General features: G+C 42.4%; 1 pseudogene; it reads right to left on the bottom strand.

Moving 5' to 3' along the window:
* Window positions 1-6,476: 6,476 nt before the first annotated feature.
* LOC105546967 lies at window positions 6,477-6,826 on the bottom strand (annotated as a pseudogene).
* Window positions 6,827-17,443: the final 10,617 nt, after the last annotated feature.

Below are 17,443 nucleotides of genomic sequence, written 5' to 3'. Positions count from 1 at the left end.
GCCACAAATTTTTTCTTACAAGGATATGGGTTAGCAATTCTGAAACTATTTTATATGTATACTAGGTTTGAATAAGTAGGTAGGTATATTGCTGGTAATGAGAGCCAGCCTTCTGTCAGTGAAAGAAATTACAAAGAAGGAGGAAAAGCTAGAATAACCTGGCGGCATTAGACAGGAAATAGAGGTATCAGTATTTATATGGTTTGGCTGTGTTCCCACCCAAATCTCATCTTGAACTCCCACATGTTGTGGGAGGGACCTGGTGAGAGGTAATTGAATCATGGGAGCAGGTCTTTCCACGCTGTTCTCATGGTAGTGAATAAGCCTCACAAGATCTGAAGGTTATATAAGAGGGAGTTTCCCCGCATAAGCTCTCTCTTTGCTGCCATCTATGTAAGACGTGACTTGTTCCTCCTTGCCTTCCACCATGATTGTGAGGCCTCCACAGCCACATGAAACTGTAAGTCCATTAAACCTCTTTCCTGTATAAATTACCCGATCTCGGGTATGTCTTTATCAGCTGTGTAAAAATGGACTAATACAAGTATGAATGCCTAGGTTTTTAATATACATACATAGAGGTAGATATAAATATGTGTATATGAATGTGCTGGTAAACATGTTTGTATTTCCTAGCTCTGTCCACTGAGAGAGTCTAAAAGCAATAAAATTACAATAGCAATGAACACACCTAGTACTGAGATCTTGGTTTCTAAATACTATTCTTTGATAAAAGAAACCAGGGCTCCTTGGAGAAGTAGTTGATTCCAGGGCTGAGGCAGAAAGAATACAAAATAAGGCTGAAGCCTCTTGTGCTAGAAAGTAATGAGGTATTAAAAAAAAAAAAATTAAGGCATATCAAAAGGGCACAGAAACCAGCCTGAAAGAACTCCCAGTTGCCAAAGCTAGGACAATTAGAACCACAAAATCTGTAATGATAGTATTGAATTATAACCCACAGAATAAAATAGACATCTGAGAGTCCATAATGACATAAATAAATGATTGAATATATGAATATGTGGAAGAGAGGGATAAATCTTTCTTCTGGAGTGATTCCAATTAATAAATGTAAAAGGAATGAGAGAAATGATAAATCACCATTGGTAATTGTTGCAGACATAATCTATCAATGAAATCTTAAAGTTGTGGGAAAAAATTCAAGTAGAAACAGTGTATTTGTATAGTCTCAAAGTTTCTATCCCAAGATATTTATTATTTACAAAGAGGGGAAAGTAACTTCACAGTGGACAAACCCAGCATACCTTACCTTAACCATATGATCTAGGCTAACATAACAAAACATCCACATCATGTACTTTCTTGTAAGATGTAATGAGAAGGGCATGTCACTTCTGTGGTATTCTTGTCAAAAATACATAACCTTAACCCAATAATGAGAAAACGTCAGACTAACCTGATGGAGAACATTCTGCAAGATAAACAGTCAGTACTCTTCGAAAAAGTCAAGGTTATGAAAGAAGAGGACAAACTGAGGAACAGTCACGGACTGAAGGAGAAAAAGGAGATGTGGTGGATAGACTTTAAAGTGGTCCCCATGGTTCCCCCTTCTGATATTCATGTCTTTATGTAAGCCCCTCCCCTTGAATGTGGGTGGGACCTGTGACTTGTTTATAACCAATGGAATATGGTAAAGGCAATGTGAGGTATGTGATTGTGATTATGTGCATGCGATTACACAAGATTGTAGCACCTGCCTTGCAAAAGAGTCTCTCTATAGAAGGGGAATTGTGCCTTTTCTCCCTTCAATTGTGAGGTGTCCACACTCACCCTGGGTGTGGAAGAAAGGAGGATGTGGTAGCTTTTTAGCTTTTTCTTTTTTTTTTTGGAGACGGAGTCTCCTCTGTCACCCAGGCTGGAATGCAGTGGCATGATCTTGGCTCACTGAAACCTCCACTTCCTGGGTTCAAGTGATTCTCCTGCCTCAGCCTCCTGAGTAGTTGGGATTACAGGCACCCACCACCATGCCCGGCTAATTTTTGTACTTTTAGTAGAGATGGGGTTTCACTATGTTGGCCAGGCTAATCTGGAACTCCCGACCTCAGGTAATCCACCTGCCTTGGCCTCCCAAAATGCTGGGATTACAGGTGTGAGCCACCACACCCAACCAATGTGGTAGCTTTAGGTCAACATGATTGCGCACCCAGAACTAGATCTTTCCAATATCCCAGAATAGACTGTGTAAAGAGAGCCAGGTAACTGCTCCACATTGGGAGAAGGCAGAAATTAAATATGAGGCAGACGGGAACTCCATATTGGCAGCAGAAACTGAAAGATGAATCAAAAAAAGCCATTGAGCAAATGTCATCAGGCAATAGAATCCATAAGTAAGCAGAGCCTTTAGGTAAAGAAGAGAAGCATAGACACGGCAGAAGCGAAGAGCTAGAAAAATTGTATCACAAGAACGCTGGAGTGCCTGAAGCACAGAACACTTGATGCTGGATTGGCAGAGGTGCTGGTATCCAAAACCCAGCCAGTGTGAACCTCAAAAGAATCCAAGTGGACATTGCCACCACCCAGCAGGCTCTTCTCAGATCAGAAGCTCCCTTTTGTCAGCAGACTTTCACATCAGCCCCATGAGACACCAATCTGATCCTTCCAAATGTGGCTCCGCACACCTTGGGAAACTGTCCCACCCAGAGTGCTGTCATTTCTACCGCACTATGTCTGGAGACTTTGCCTGGCTCAGGCCTTCCTTAGACTCTAGGCTGGGTCAGCTTCCAAAGTACGCCTTTGACAGTGAAAAATTCCACTTGAAGATATGTGAGACAGCTTGCACAATAATTTGTCTAAGGACTGTTTATTGGTGATGGATTGAGAGTCTGGTGAAGGGGATCAGAATATACCACCCCCAAATATGCCACTTTGGCATAAGGATTATTTTGAGGTTAAAGCAATTGAGAAATAGCAGATTCAGAAGGAACTCTTTACCCTCCCCTTCTCTGCCTAAAAGTAGGGTAAATATAACAAATTGCCATTTGTAAAAGTATCTTCCTTCCCCTCTCCCATACCAGAAGGCAGAGAACAACCAGTGTCACAGGAGCTGGCAAGTCAGCACTGAGACAAGTCTGCACAAAAAAACCTTACTACCATAACCCTTTTCTTCAATTAGCTTCCCCCATATATTTACCCTCCCACAATGTACCACCATTAGAAGCCCAAGCCCCTTTTCCTTTGTCATATCATTTCTCCAGAATTTATCACCCTTTGTTAAGATGATATATAAGCTCTTAGGCCTGACTGATTTGGGTTTTCACTTCTTTCCTGTGACACCTCCCTCCCTATGTGCATATAAAATAACTTTTTATTAATCTGTCATTTGTCAGTTTAAGTCACAGGCCCCAGTTCCTAAACCCAAGAGGGTATAGGAAAAGTTTTTTTCTTCCTCTACATCTAGAACCTCCTGCCCGTATTTCTTTCAGAACTACTAAAGCTTCAGAACTTTCCTCACCAGTACTCAGGAGTTTTTATCAATTATCATTGCCTTAGTGCAAACATGATAATGAATGGTAGTAAGCTGATGCCTATGCCTTCAATCAGGAAGTCACAACTTACAAAAAATATAGAATATTCATACTCTGTTATAAATTCCACATAGCCAATTGATTCTCATAGAATGTTTTCCTTGATTTTTGTCGAATTCGTTAGTGCATAGTCAAGCTAGGGTATAATTCAAGCATGATATGACAAATAAGATTGCATCCTAATCTGCTAACCCTTTTCACAATAAATTTATTATCATTTCATCTGATATATGATCTGTTAAACTATGTTTTACCCTCATAAAAATTACATTCATTAAAGTGAGCCTCCTTTCAGCTTCTGCACTACTGTGCTGGAACTTCCCTTACTTGTTCATCAACGGCATGAGCAACTTCATTGCTGAATAATAGCTTTTGAATACCGAAAGAATATTTCCTTGATTTTTTGTGCCATTCGGGATGCTATAACCATGACTAATTTTTCAGGTTAATCTTCATTGTTCCACTGGGAATATACTGATATGGCAGAAACTCTAGCAATGAGTAAATTAACAGACTCATTTTACTGAATTCAGGAAGAATTCAAGAGTGATGCTTTATAGGTGTCAAATTCAGCTGTCCTTAATCCTTGGGCAGAGCTGATTTCTGCCAGGAACTATATAATCCTGCATGAGGTTACAAACTCCTTCCTGAGACTGGTGCTAGAAGTCAGGAAAGGCATGTATTTGTATATATGGTCGGCAGCCTCTGAGATGGCCTTCACTGTCCTCATCTCCTGCTGTGTCATCCTCTCCCCTTGAAAGTGGGCTGGGGTAATGACTGGCTTCTAGGGACTATAATATGGCAAAAGTGATTGGATGTCACTTCCAAGATTAGGTTGCGAGAAGACTGACTTCCATCTTCCTCACTCCCTCGCACTGTCTCCCTGGCTTCCTCTGAGGACAGCCAGCTGTTGTGTTGTGAGCCACCCTAGGAAGAGGTCCACCAGGGGAGAAACTAAAGTCTTCAGTCAATAGCCAATGACAGCCTGAGGCCTACCAGCAGTCACAGAGTGAGCTTAGAAGTGGATCTTCCCTCATTCAAACCTCCAGATGAGATCAGATGTATTAGTCTGTTCTCACACAGCTAATAAAGACATACTTGAGACTGGGTAATTTATAAAGGAAAGAGGCTTAATTGACTCACAGTTCCACATGGCTGGGGAGGCCTCACAATTATGGCAGAAGGCAAATGAAGAGCAAAATCACATCTTACATGGCAGCAGGAAAGAGAGCTTGAGCAGGGGAACACCCCTTTATAAAACCATCAGATCTCATAAGACTTATTCACCACCACAAGAACAACATGGGAAAGACCTGCTCCCATGATTCGATTTCCTCCCACTGGGTCCCTCCCACAACACATGGGAATTATGGGTGCTACAATTCAAGATGAGATTTGGGTGGGGACACAGCCAAACCATATCACCAGAGTCCTGACACCTTGATTGCACCCTTGTGAGAGACCTTGAGGCAGAATCACCCAGCTAAGCCTGGAACACTGACCTTCAGAAACTTCGAGATTTTAAATATGTGTTGTTTAAGCCATTAAGTTTCTAATGCTGCAACAGATAACTAACATGATATGCATTATTACAAATAAAATAGAATATTGTGTCCTCCATTGTACAGATGAGGCAAACAACTGTTTTACTAACTTTCCCAGGTTTGCCTAGCCCTTGTATAAAGGGGCTCAGCTGAGATTCCAACCCAGGTGCATGCTCTCAATGTCACTCTGTCTGCCATCCATGAGTGGCCAGAAACAATAACATATTTCAGTTTTAGTTAGGGGGCCCTGATGTGATCCCTTCTGTTTCCCTTAGGACATTATGGTAATGGTTAGCAATTTACCTCATCAGATCAGTGTACCTCAGATCCATTAAATTGCTCAACAAATTACTCTCATTTCCTTTTGGACAAGCTGTTATCTCAGTTCTCTCTACACCTGCATTCTTTGCAATTTTATCTGTGAAGTCTTTTCAGAAGGACAGCCAGTTTTTTCAAAGGCAGGTAATCAAACATTGAATGTTTCTTTTTCTGGAAGAAATTCACCAAACTAACGTATTCTGAGTTATAACCCAAAGTCTTTTGTTTTGGTTTTGTTTGTTTGTTTTTTTTTTTGAGACAGGTTCTCACTCTGTTACCCAGGCTAGAGTGCATCAACATGATCATGGTTCACTGCAGCTCCAATCTCCTGGGCTCAAGGGATCCTCCCATCTCAGTCTCCTGAGTAGCTGGGACTAAAGATGCAGCTAATTTTCTTTTTCTTTTTTTTCTTTGTAGAGGCAGGGTCTCACAATTTTGCCCGGGCTGGTCTTGAACTTGTAGGCTCAAGCAATCCTCCCATCTCAGCTTCCCAAGGTGCTGGGATTACAGGCATGAGCCACTGCACCCAGCCCCATATTTTTTAAGTAGTTGAAATAAATGGTATTATTTCAAACTTGCAGCATAAAAAACTGGTGCATCCCATATTTAGTGTATGAGTAAACCTTCTAGAATAAACAGAAAAGAGTGAGCACATTTGCAGAAGTGGTGATACCAACAATATTCATTCTATCCTAAAGTGTTACTGCATTAAGAAGTACAAAAAAGACCTTAGCAAAATGAAATTCTGATACTCCTATCTAAATCAATTGTTACCACTTCCCTGTTCAAGTTGGAATGTGAAAATTTTGTCCCTATTAAAATGAGTCAGCCAAGTTGAGAATGTTTTTTGAGTAGAACTGAAAATAACATGCTAATAAGCTGAACATGTATGTACTTGCATCCCAAAGATGCACTTGCATGTAATAGGAGTTGTGAAATTATTAATCTAAACCTTAAAAAGCTATTATAATAGGAAGCATTTATTTTTTATTTTATTTTTTTAAGTACAATGTCCATTTTATTTTTCTGCAGAGAATAGTCCGTCTTCAGTCTTTAAGGACTAAGCTCCTTACGTGGGCTTTGGTGGGAGACGTGGGGCAGCACTTGCAGGCCTAAATCGGGGTGGGGGTGTTCAGTCCTTGCGGGCTTCACGAGATCAATTCCTGACTACTTTGCTGTGACTTGCACAACTCACACAGTAACGTAGCTTCACACATAGCTTGGGACGCACATAGGCATTGAAGACGCTCGCTTCAGAAATGTCCCTGACTGCCGTGGCCTCCACTATGTTTTGAATGACGAATTTCTTAATGGCCTTGTCCTTGGACACGCATTGGGCACAGTTCATGCAGTGAATAGGCTGCACGTGGCCGCGGCCCTTTTTGGCACGACCATTGTTCCTTCTTTTCTTTGTCATCTTGGAGGGATGGACTGGAGAGAGGAGAAGCATTTATTTTAATTCATTGCGTCCCATTGCAGTTCTGGTGTGGTAGAGTCAAACAAAATACAAATATTCCAAGAAACAATCTTAAACTGATATAGAGTGCTCTTTTCAAATAAATCTGGAAAGAAATTATCTCTCTTTCCAGAAAGAATTCTGTAAACTTTTTCCTGCCTAAAAAAAAGAAAAATCTCAACCTTAGCCTTCATTATCCATTCCATTCCTTAACCTACTTGGCCATGGACACCTTTCTTAGAATTCTGCTGAGGAAGTACCAGCTTAACCCATCCATGATCTAATGCTTGGGTTCTTTTGCAAATACAAATTCCCCAGGTGGTACAACAAAGTAAGGTTGAGTTGTTCAGATTTGTTGTTTGAGGCCTAGTGCTTATTTGGCTAAGTCAAGACAATAAAGCTAATGCACATAGCACTTAATACTCTTCTGAGTACCTTACATATATTAACTAATTTAACCTTCTTAACAACTATGAAGCAGGTAATATTGCTATTCCCATTTTATAGAAGAGGATATGAGGCACAAACAGTGTAAGTACCTACTAAGTGGAATGGCAGAGCAGGATTCAAACCCAGAGTCTGGCTCTATAGTCCGCATTTGTAACCACTATGCATGCTACCCTCCCGTGTCTGTGCATGCAATTAAAAAAAACTTATTAGATAGAATAAAATGTTCATTAACTTGGAGTTATTAGTAGAAAAGTCATTCTGTGTAGGAGGAGATCAAATGGTTTTGGAGAGTGCATCCATTTTTAAAATTTTAATGATTTTAAAATAAATTGACTTTTTTTTCCCGAATACCTCCAACAACGGGAAATAACTCCTAGCTTCTGAACTATATTTACAGATTGAGAGCCTGCTAGGAAAAGGTATTTGTATTCATTAGCTCTATCCCCACATGCTCACCTGGTGAACTTCATAAACAACTTGTGTTTTAAAGTAGGTTAATGAGTCCATGAAAGCATGTTCATAATGTCAATTTGCTTAGCAAACTCTTTATTGGAGAAAATGCTTTTGCAGTAATATCTTGAGCCTTGCCCAGGTTGAATAATCAGAAACTTCATATCAGTTGAGTCCAAAGGCAGAAACTTGATATCAAAAAACACACATCAGAGCATTTTCTTGACCAGGTTTCTTTCCTCGTTGGTATCAAAAGAATGGAGAATAGACTAAGTATTATTTTCAGATCATAAATAAACTCTCCCTCCTATTGGCCAGGATAATGAGTTCTTTAAATAGATTCCTACGGTTTCAACCAAAACTCTGTAAATGGTAAAAGCTCAGCAAACACAAGTCCTTTTCAGCCCTGCCATTGCCTGTAGTAGAAGGATGGTGAAATGGTTATTAGGTGTTAACTTGATTAGACTGAAGAATACCTAGATGGCTGGTAAAGTATTGTTTTTGGGTGTGTCTGTGAGGGTGTTATCAGCAGAGATTTGACAGTTGAGTTGGTGGACTGGAAGAGGAAGACCCATCCTCAATGTGAGTGGTCACCATACAATCAGCTGCCAGTATGGCTAGAACAAAGCAGGCAGAAGAAGATGGGATAACCTTGCTGGCTGAGTCTTCCGGCTTCCTTCTGATCCTCGTGCCCTGGATATCAGACTCCAGGTCCTTTGGTCTTTGGATTGGGACTTAGACTAGTGGCTTCCTGGGGGGTCTTGGGGCTTTGACCACAGACTGAAGGCAGCACTATCAGCTTGCCTGGTTTTGAGGCTTTTGGAGATGAACTGATCCACTACTGGCTTCTCTCTTCCCTAGCTTGCAGATGGCCTATTGTGGGACTTTGCCTAGTAATCATGTGAGCCAGTTTTCCCTAACAAACTCCCTTTTTGTGTGTGTGTGTGTGTGTGTGTGTGTGTGTGTGTATACACACACACATATCAGAGTCCAAAGGCAGGAGCTTGATATCAAAAAAAAAAAAACCACACACATCAGGGCATTTTCTTGATCAGATTTCTTTCCTTGTTGGCATCAGAAGAATGGAGAATAGACTAAATATTATTTTCAGATCATAAATAAACTCACCTTCCTATTGGCCAGGATAATTTGAATTCTTCAAATAGATTCCTACAGTTTCAACCAAAACCCTGTAAATGGTAAAAGCTTAGCAAACACATATCCTTTCCATCCATTTTAAGGATGGATTTCTTTAGTTGGTTTTGGGGTTTCTGGAGTTGGCTCTTTAATCTGATTAGACCTAAAAGTGCTAAGGACTCTACTTCTAATAGTATGGAGAACACTGACAGTCCTTGGTGTGGTTTAGAGTTGTGAAAAATAAATGCGTTTTATACTTCTGATTCACTGCTCCTCAGAGTCGAGGGGTTTAGTGACTCTATATATAATAACTTAGAACATTTGCAGAGAACCAAGGAATATAATGAAGTTGGGTGGTTGTTCCTAAGTTCCCTGGACAAGTGCTGAAAAAAAAGGATGAGCTCAGGGATTCTATCTTCTGGCCCCAGAAGCACATACTTAGCCTCAAATCTACTATGATCGCCTGGATGAGAGTCTTATCTTCTCCAGACAAAGGGCTGAAATTGCTGAGAATCAGACACAAGACTTACAGCAAAAGGTGCATGCTCAGCCTCACCACGTGTCTACTGTTAAAGTAAGGGCATTGGTAGGGAAGGAATGAGACCCTATAACTTGGGACAGGGATGTGTGGGAGGACTCTGATGAATCTGGGGGCACTGAGCTCCTAAATTCTGATAAGCCTTTTTTGCCAGAGGAGAAGATGGCCTCCCCACTCACAGTGGTGGCAACATCCCTTCCCCAACCCAGGCTGCTATCAGCCTTTCTACAATGGTCTGAAGAGATTGATCCTGCATTGCTTGAGGAAACAGTGATGGCCCCCCTGAGGCAGTTGCCAGGCAAGACAATGCTGATTCTCCTCAGGACCCAGCCCCAATACCCACTCTTTTCTTCTATGCCAGTAACTAGACTCAAGTGCCAGTAGGTCCCTAGAGATGAAGTTCAGAGTGTGACCCATGAGGAAAGAACTACTTGAGTTTTCTAATTTATAGAAGCAGAAATCTGGAGAACACATGTGGGAATGGACATTAAAGGTGTGGGATAATGGTGTGAGGACTAAGCTCCATTTTTTTTTAATCTTGCCCAAATTCCTATCTAAGGGGTCTGGGGAATCATGCCCTACAAACCATAAATTCTCATCAGATGAGTTTTATTTAACCCTATATATGGTAACTTACTTTCCAACCTGACTCTGGCATAACATCATGAGACAAGGAAGAAAATAAAAATATTTTACCCCAAAACATGTTTTTTTGCTATATCTTGAAATGGCCCTGCAAAGCTATCTTTTGTGGGGGGAAATTGGCATCTATAAGAATCTCTATTAACATAACTAGATCTTTTTCTTCCAGGCCCCCCCAATCCTAAAGAGATTAACTAAAAGTCAACACCTTTCAAAGATCTGAATAGGAGAAGCATTTGTCATCTATTGTCTGTAAGGGCAACCACCGTAAGACTTCAAAAGAATCTTGGTCTTCACAATCTTTTATCATAACCTGAACATTTTCTATTGACCCCAGGTCTTTTTAGACAAACTCAACCAATCGTCAACCAGAAAATGTTTAAATTTACCTAGGGCCTGAAAGCCGTGTACCAACACCCCCACCCTCCCTCACTTTTGAGTTGTCCCACCTTTGTGGACCAACCCAATGTATTTCTTAAATGTATTTTATGTCTCATGCCTCCCTAAAATGTATAAAACCAAGCTGCACTCCAACCATATTGGATACATGCTCTCGGGACCTCCTGAGGCCTGTGTCATGGGCCATGGTCACTCATATTTGGCTCAGAATAAATCTCTTCAAATATTTTCTAGAATTTGACTCTTTTCATTGACAGGTAAAAGGAACATAAAGTTGGATCAGACTGGATTTATTAATATGGGCCCACTAAGCAGAGATTCTGCATTTAATGCTACAGCTTGGGGAGTTAGAAAAAGGTTTCTAATAGTTTATTTGCTTGTTTAGCTGAAACACGGATCAAAAGATGGTCCTCCACTGTGCAGGCTGGAAATGCCTCATCTCCCTTGGTTTAATGTAGAGGAAAGGATCCAAAGCTTAGGGAGACTGGAAGGCTAGAGTGGATTTGTCACTTTAGACCTACTCATCCCCACTGGGAGGGTCCTAACAACATACCCTTCACCAATACCTTGCAAAATAAATTTGTGAGGGGAGTACCACCATTCCTGAGGAGCTCTCTGTGATTGCTCTTCTCTGTATACCAGATCTTACAGTGGGAACCGCAGTCACTCAATTGGAAAACTGAAATGCAATGGGAATAAGTGGATCCTGAGATGGCAGGGACCAAGTGGTGGCACTCAACTGTCAAGAGCAAGGTGGGCCTAGTTACTGTAATGGACAGCAGAGGCAAAGCAGCAATCAGAATAGTCTGACTCATGTAAAGCTCTGGCATTAGCTAATTAATCATGGCATTCCTAGAAGTGAAATCAATAGGAAGTCTACTACATTCTTTCTTTCTTTCTTTTTTTTTTTTTTTTGTGAGGAGGAGTCTCATCCTGTCATCAGGCTGGAGGGCAATGGTGCCATCTTGGCTCACTGCAACCTCTGCCTCCCAGGTTCAAGCGATTCTCCTGTCTCAGCTTCCTGAGTAGCTGGGACTACAGGTGCACACTACCACGCCTGGCTAATTTTTGTATTTTTAGTAGAGACAGGGGTTCACCATATTGGCCAGGATGGTCTGGATCTCTTGACCTCGTGATCTGCCTGCCTCAGCCTCCCGAAGTGCTGGGATTACAGGCGTGAGCCACTGCGCCTGGCCTGAAGTCTACTACATTCTTAGTTGGTATAAGCAGAAAACTTCCAAATCAAGTGGATGAAAGACTAATTTGAATTATAAAAACAGGGAATCCAAGCCCCTCAATCAATTTTCAGAATTGAGCTAGTTTATAGATCCAGAACCCCTTAACTGAAGGGGAGGCTGTGTCTCTCTAAGGAATGACCCCACTACACTGCTAACAATTTATACTGTTAATCTTCCTCCCATCCTTCCCTGAGGAAACCTCTAGCCTTTTACCAGGGTAACTGTGCATCAGGGAAAGGGGAATGACCAGACTTGGTCAGGGACTACTGGACACTGGCTCTGAGCTAACATTGATTCCAGGGGACCCAAAATGTCATTATGGCCCTCCAGTTAGAGTAGGGTCTCATGGAAGTCAAGTAATTAATGGAGTTTTAGCTCAGGTCTGATTTAGTGGGTCCAGTGGTCTCTGGACTCATCCTGTGGTCATTTTCCCAGTGCCAGAATGCATAATTGGAATAGACAACATAATTAGCAGTTGGCAGATTCCCCACATCGGTTTCTTGACCTGTGGGTTGAGGGCTATTATGTGGGAAAGGCCAAATGGAAGCCACTAGAGCTGCTTCTACCTAGAAAAATGGTAAATCAAAAAAAATATCACAATCCTGGAGGGATTGCGGAGGTAAGTGCCACCATCAAGGCGTTGGAAGATGCAGGGGTGGTGATCCCCACAACATCCTTGTTTAACTCTTTGTTTTGTTTTTTGAGATGGATTCTCACTCTATCACCCAGGCTGGAATGCAGTGGCACGATCTCGGTTCACTGCAACCTCTGCCTCCCAGGTTCAAGTGATACTCCTGCCTCAGCCTCCCAAATAGCTGGGACTACAAGCACACGCCACTATGCCCGGCTAATTTTTGTATTTTTAGTAGAGATGGGGTTTCACCACGTTGGCCATGCTGGTCTTGAACTCTTGACCTCGTGATACCCCCGCCTCCACCTCCCAAAGTGCTGGGATTATAGGTGTGAGCCACCGCACCCCGCCTCAACTCTTTTATTTGGCCTATGCAGAAGACATATGGATCTGGAGAATGACAGTGGACTATCATAAGCTTAACAAAGTGGTGACTCCAATTGCAGCTGCTATACTAGATGTGGTTCATTGCATGAGCAAATTAACACATCTCCTTGTATCTGGTATGAAGCTATTGATTTGGCAAGTGCCTTTTTCTTTACTCCTGTCCATGAGCCCCACCAGAGGCAATTTGCCTTCAGCCAGCAAGGCCAGCAGTATCTTGCTTACAGAGATTTTGATCACTTTTCCCTTCCACAAGATATCACACAAGTTCATTACATAGATGACATTATGCTAACTAGACCCAGTGAGTGAGAAGTAGCAACCACTTGGGACTTATTGATGAAACACTTTCATGTCAGGGTATGGGAAATAAATCCAACTAAAATTCATGGACCTTCTATGTCAGTGAAATTTCTAGGGGTCCACTGGTGAGGGGCCTGTTGAAATATTCCTTCTAAGGTGAAGGATGCATTGTTGCATTTGTCCCCTCCTACAACCAAGAAAGAGGTACAATGCCTAGTGGGCATATTTGGATTTTGGGTGTATTACTCTGGCCTATTTATTCAGTGACCCAAAAGGCTGCTAGTTTTGAGTGGGGCCCAGAACAAATGAAGGCTCTGCAAGAGGTCTAGGCTGCTGTGCAAGCTGCTCTGCCACTTGGGCCATATGACTGAGCAGATCCAATGGTGCTTGAGGTGTCAGTGGCAGATAGGGATACTGTTTGGAGTCTTTGTCAGGGCCCTATAGGTGAATCACAGTAGAGGCCTCTAGGGTTTTGGAGCAAGGCCCTACCATCTTCTGAAGATAACTACTTTCCTTTTGCGAGACAGCTTTTGGCCTGTTACTGGGTTTTGGTGGAAACTGAACCTTTGACTACAAGTCACCAAGCTACTCTAGGACCTGAACTTCCTATCATGAACTGGGTGCTTTCTGACCCATCTAGCCATAAAGTTGGGCACGCACAACAGCATTTTGTCATACAATGGAAGTGGTATATACATGACTGGGCTTGAGCAGGTCCTGAAGGCACAAGAAAGTTATATGAGGAAGTGGGTCAAATACCTGTGGTCCCCACTTCTGCCACCCTGCCTTCTCTCTCCCAGGCTGCGCCGATGGCTTCATGGGGATTTCCTTATGATCAGCTGACAGAGGAAGACAAGACTAGGGCCTGGTTTACAGGTGGTACTGCACAGTATGCAGACACCACCTGAAAGTGGACAGCTGTAGCACTACAGCCCCTTTCTAGGACATGCCTGAAGGACAGAGGTGAAGGGAAATCTTCCCAGTGGGCAGGACTTTCAGCAGTGCACCTGGTTGTGCACTTTCCTTGGAAGGAGAAATGGCCAGATGTGGGATTATATACTGATTAGTGGGCTGTAGCCAATGGTTAGGCTGGATGGTCAGGGGCTTGAAAGGAGCATAATTAGAAAATTGGTAACAAATAAATCTGGGGAAGAGGTACGTGGGTGGACCTCTCTGAGGGGTCAAAAACTGAAGATATTTGTGTCCCACATGAATGCTCATCAAAGGATGACCTCAGCAGAGGAGCATTTTAATAATCAAGTAGGTAGGATGACCCATTTTGTGGACACCACTCAGCCTCTTTCACCAGCCATCGCTGTTATTGCCCAATGGGCTCATGAACAAAATGGCCATGGTGGCAATGGATGGAGGTTATGCATGGGCTCAGCAATATGAACTTCCACTTACCAAGGCTGACCTGGCTACAGTCACCACTGATTGCCCAATCTGCCGGCAGCAGAGACCAATACTGAGCCCTCAATATGGCATCATTCTCTGGGGTGATCAGCCAGTTACCTGGTGGCAGATTGATTACACTGGACCTCTTACACCATGGACAGGGCAGCAGTTTGTTCTTACTGGAATAAACACTTACCCTGGATATGGATTTGCCTTTCCTGCATGCAATGCTTCTGCCAAGATTACTCACAGAATGCCTTATCCACCATCATTGTATTCCACATACAGTTGCCTCTGAAAAAGGAACTCACTTCACAGCTGAAGAAGTGTGGCAGTGGGCTCATGCTCGTGGCATTCACTAGTCATACCATGTTCCCCATCATCCTGAAGCAGCTGGCTTGATAGAATGGGAAGAATGGCCTTTTGAAGTCACAATCACAACACCAACTAGGTGACAATACTTTGCAGGCCTGGGGCAAAGTTCTGCAGAAGACTGTGTGTGCTCTGAATCAGCATTCAATGTATGAAACTATTTCTCCCATAGCCAGGATTCACGGGTCTAGGAATCAACGGGTAGAAGTGAAAGTGGCACTGCTCACCATCACCCCTAGTGACTCACTAGCAAAATTTTTGCTTCCTGTTCCTGCTGTGTTATATTCTACTGTCAACTAAGGCCTAGAGGTCTGAGTTCCAGAGGGAAGAATGTTGCCATCAGAAGACACAATGATTCAACTGAACTGGAAGTTAAGACTACCACCTTGCCACTTTGGGCTCCTCCTGCCTCTAAGTCAACAGGCTAAGAAGGGAGTTACAGTGTTGACTGGGGTGACTGACCCGAACTATCAAGATGAAATCAGTCTACTGTTCCACAATGGAGGTCAAGAAGGGACCTATGGGAGGGACCTGGTGGGAGGTAATTGAATTGTGGGGGCATTCATGCTGTTCTCATGATAGTGAATAAGTCTCATGAAATCTGACGGTTTTATAAAGGGCAGTTCCTCTGCACATGCTCTCTTGCCTGCCACCATGTAAGATGTGCTTTCACCCCTCCTTCACCTTCTGCCATGATTGTGAGGCCTCCCCAGTCACGTGGGACTGTGAGTCCATTAAACCTCTTTTTCTTTATAAATTACCCAGTTTCAGTAATTTTTTTTCTTTTTCTTTTTTTTAGATGGAGTCTCACTCAGTCACCCAGGCTGGAGTGCAGTGGCATGATCTTGGCTTACTGCAAGCTCCACCTCCTGGGTTCATGCCATTCTCCTGCCTCAGCCTCCTGAGTAGCTGGGACTACAGGTGCCCGCCACCACGCCTGGCTAATTTTTTTGTATTTTTAGTAGAGATGGGGTTTCACCGTGTTAGCCAGGATGGGCTCGATCTCCTGACCTCGTGATCTGCCTTGGCCTCCCAAAGTGCTGGGATTACATCAGTCATTTCTTCATAGCAGTATGAAAATGGACTAATACATCCAGTTAGGTTACAGTTTATTCACTATGAAGATACCTTTAGGCCAAACTTAAAATATGTAAGTAGGCAGCTTTAGACTAAACTTAATTTAGCAATTCCCCAATTTTGAGAGATTGACCAAAACTGTAGGCATTGATGTTACTCTACTACCATGCTAAATATACTTATGCTGTCTCAAACCCCATTGGGAAATAGCAAAACAGTAGATTTTGTAAGGTGGGAATAAAGGCATCTTTATTTTGTTTTTTAATACAGATGGGGTTTCGCCATGTTGCCCAGGCTGGTCTTGAACTCCTGAGCTCAAGCAATCCACCCACCTTGGCCTCCCAAAGTGCTAAGATTACAGGTGTGAGCCACTGTGCCCAGCCTATGTTTGTAAGGGTTACAGTAAAGGGGACCTTCTTGTGCTACAATCTCCTGTTTACAGAAGAAAAACGAAACTTGGCCTGTTTTAGGACCTATCTGCTTCATTAAAATTTCAATTTGATTATGTTGCATTTAGCATGAGTGACTCCATTTTGGTTTGGTCTGGTCTGTTGTGGCCTAGTCCATGAGCTCAATCCAAAATAATGGCCTCCCATAATTTTGTTTAAAAATTCTCCCCTTTTGGTTAGGTTCTCATTTAGGTGAGAATATAACCAAAACTTACGACCTTAACACCACTCTCAGTTATCATTTTGGGTTTCCACTCTCAGCATATCATTCATAGGTTACGTTACACCATGTTCATATTTCTTTTAGTTTTTATCATTCCAGTTGAAGAAAGACCATTTGACATTTTACAGATGGCTGCTTGCAGTTATTTAAAACTTTTGAGGGAATACAACATACCAGGGAGACTACTATTACAACTATCAGGTGGGTAATACCAAAAGTTTGAAGTATGCTCCTTAGCCAGGGTTCCCATGAACCAAACCAACTAAAATCAAATAGACCAAAGAATGAGCTAGATAAAAAGTCTATTCATTCCAACCAAGAAGCCTGTTCATTAATTCCCTAAAGTCAAGTCTCTATAATATCCAGTGTATTTCCCCATGGGCAACTAGATGTGTCAGCAACTGCACAGATACTTCTGTTTAGCCAGTAGATGATCTAGAGTAATTCTATTATTTAGTACAACATACACGAGAGAATTTGAAGTCTGTTATGTAACCATAGCCTTTGCAGTAGAATCTCCTGTACAAATCTACAGACTATTATGAGGGACACATTTCTTGTTTTGTTTTGTTTTGTTTTGTTTGAGATGAAGTCTTGCTCTGTTGCCCAGGCTGGAGTGCAGTGGCACAATCTCAGACCACTGCAACCTTTGCCTCCCGGGTTCAAGCAATTCTCCTGCCTCAGCTTTCTGAGTAGCTGGGACTATAGGCAAGCACCACTATGCCCAGGTCATTTTTTTGTATTTTTAGTAGAGACAGGGTTTCATCATGTTGGCCAGGCTGATCTCAAACTCCTGACCTCAAGGGATTTGCCCACCTCAGCCTCCCAAAGTGCTGGCATTACAGGTGTGAGCCATCTCGCCCAGCCGAGGGATACATTTCTGATCATT

This window comes from Mandrillus leucophaeus, unplaced genomic scaffold (genome assembly GCF_000951045.1).
Source record: "Mandrillus leucophaeus isolate KB7577 unplaced genomic scaffold, Mleu.le_1.0 Scaffold376, whole genome shotgun sequence".
In the NCBI taxonomy this organism is placed as follows: domain Eukaryota; kingdom Metazoa; phylum Chordata; class Mammalia; order Primates; family Cercopithecidae; genus Mandrillus; species Mandrillus leucophaeus.
The sequence above is the reverse complement of the archived record's forward strand: the minus strand, read 5'-3'. Positions and strand labels throughout refer to the sequence as shown.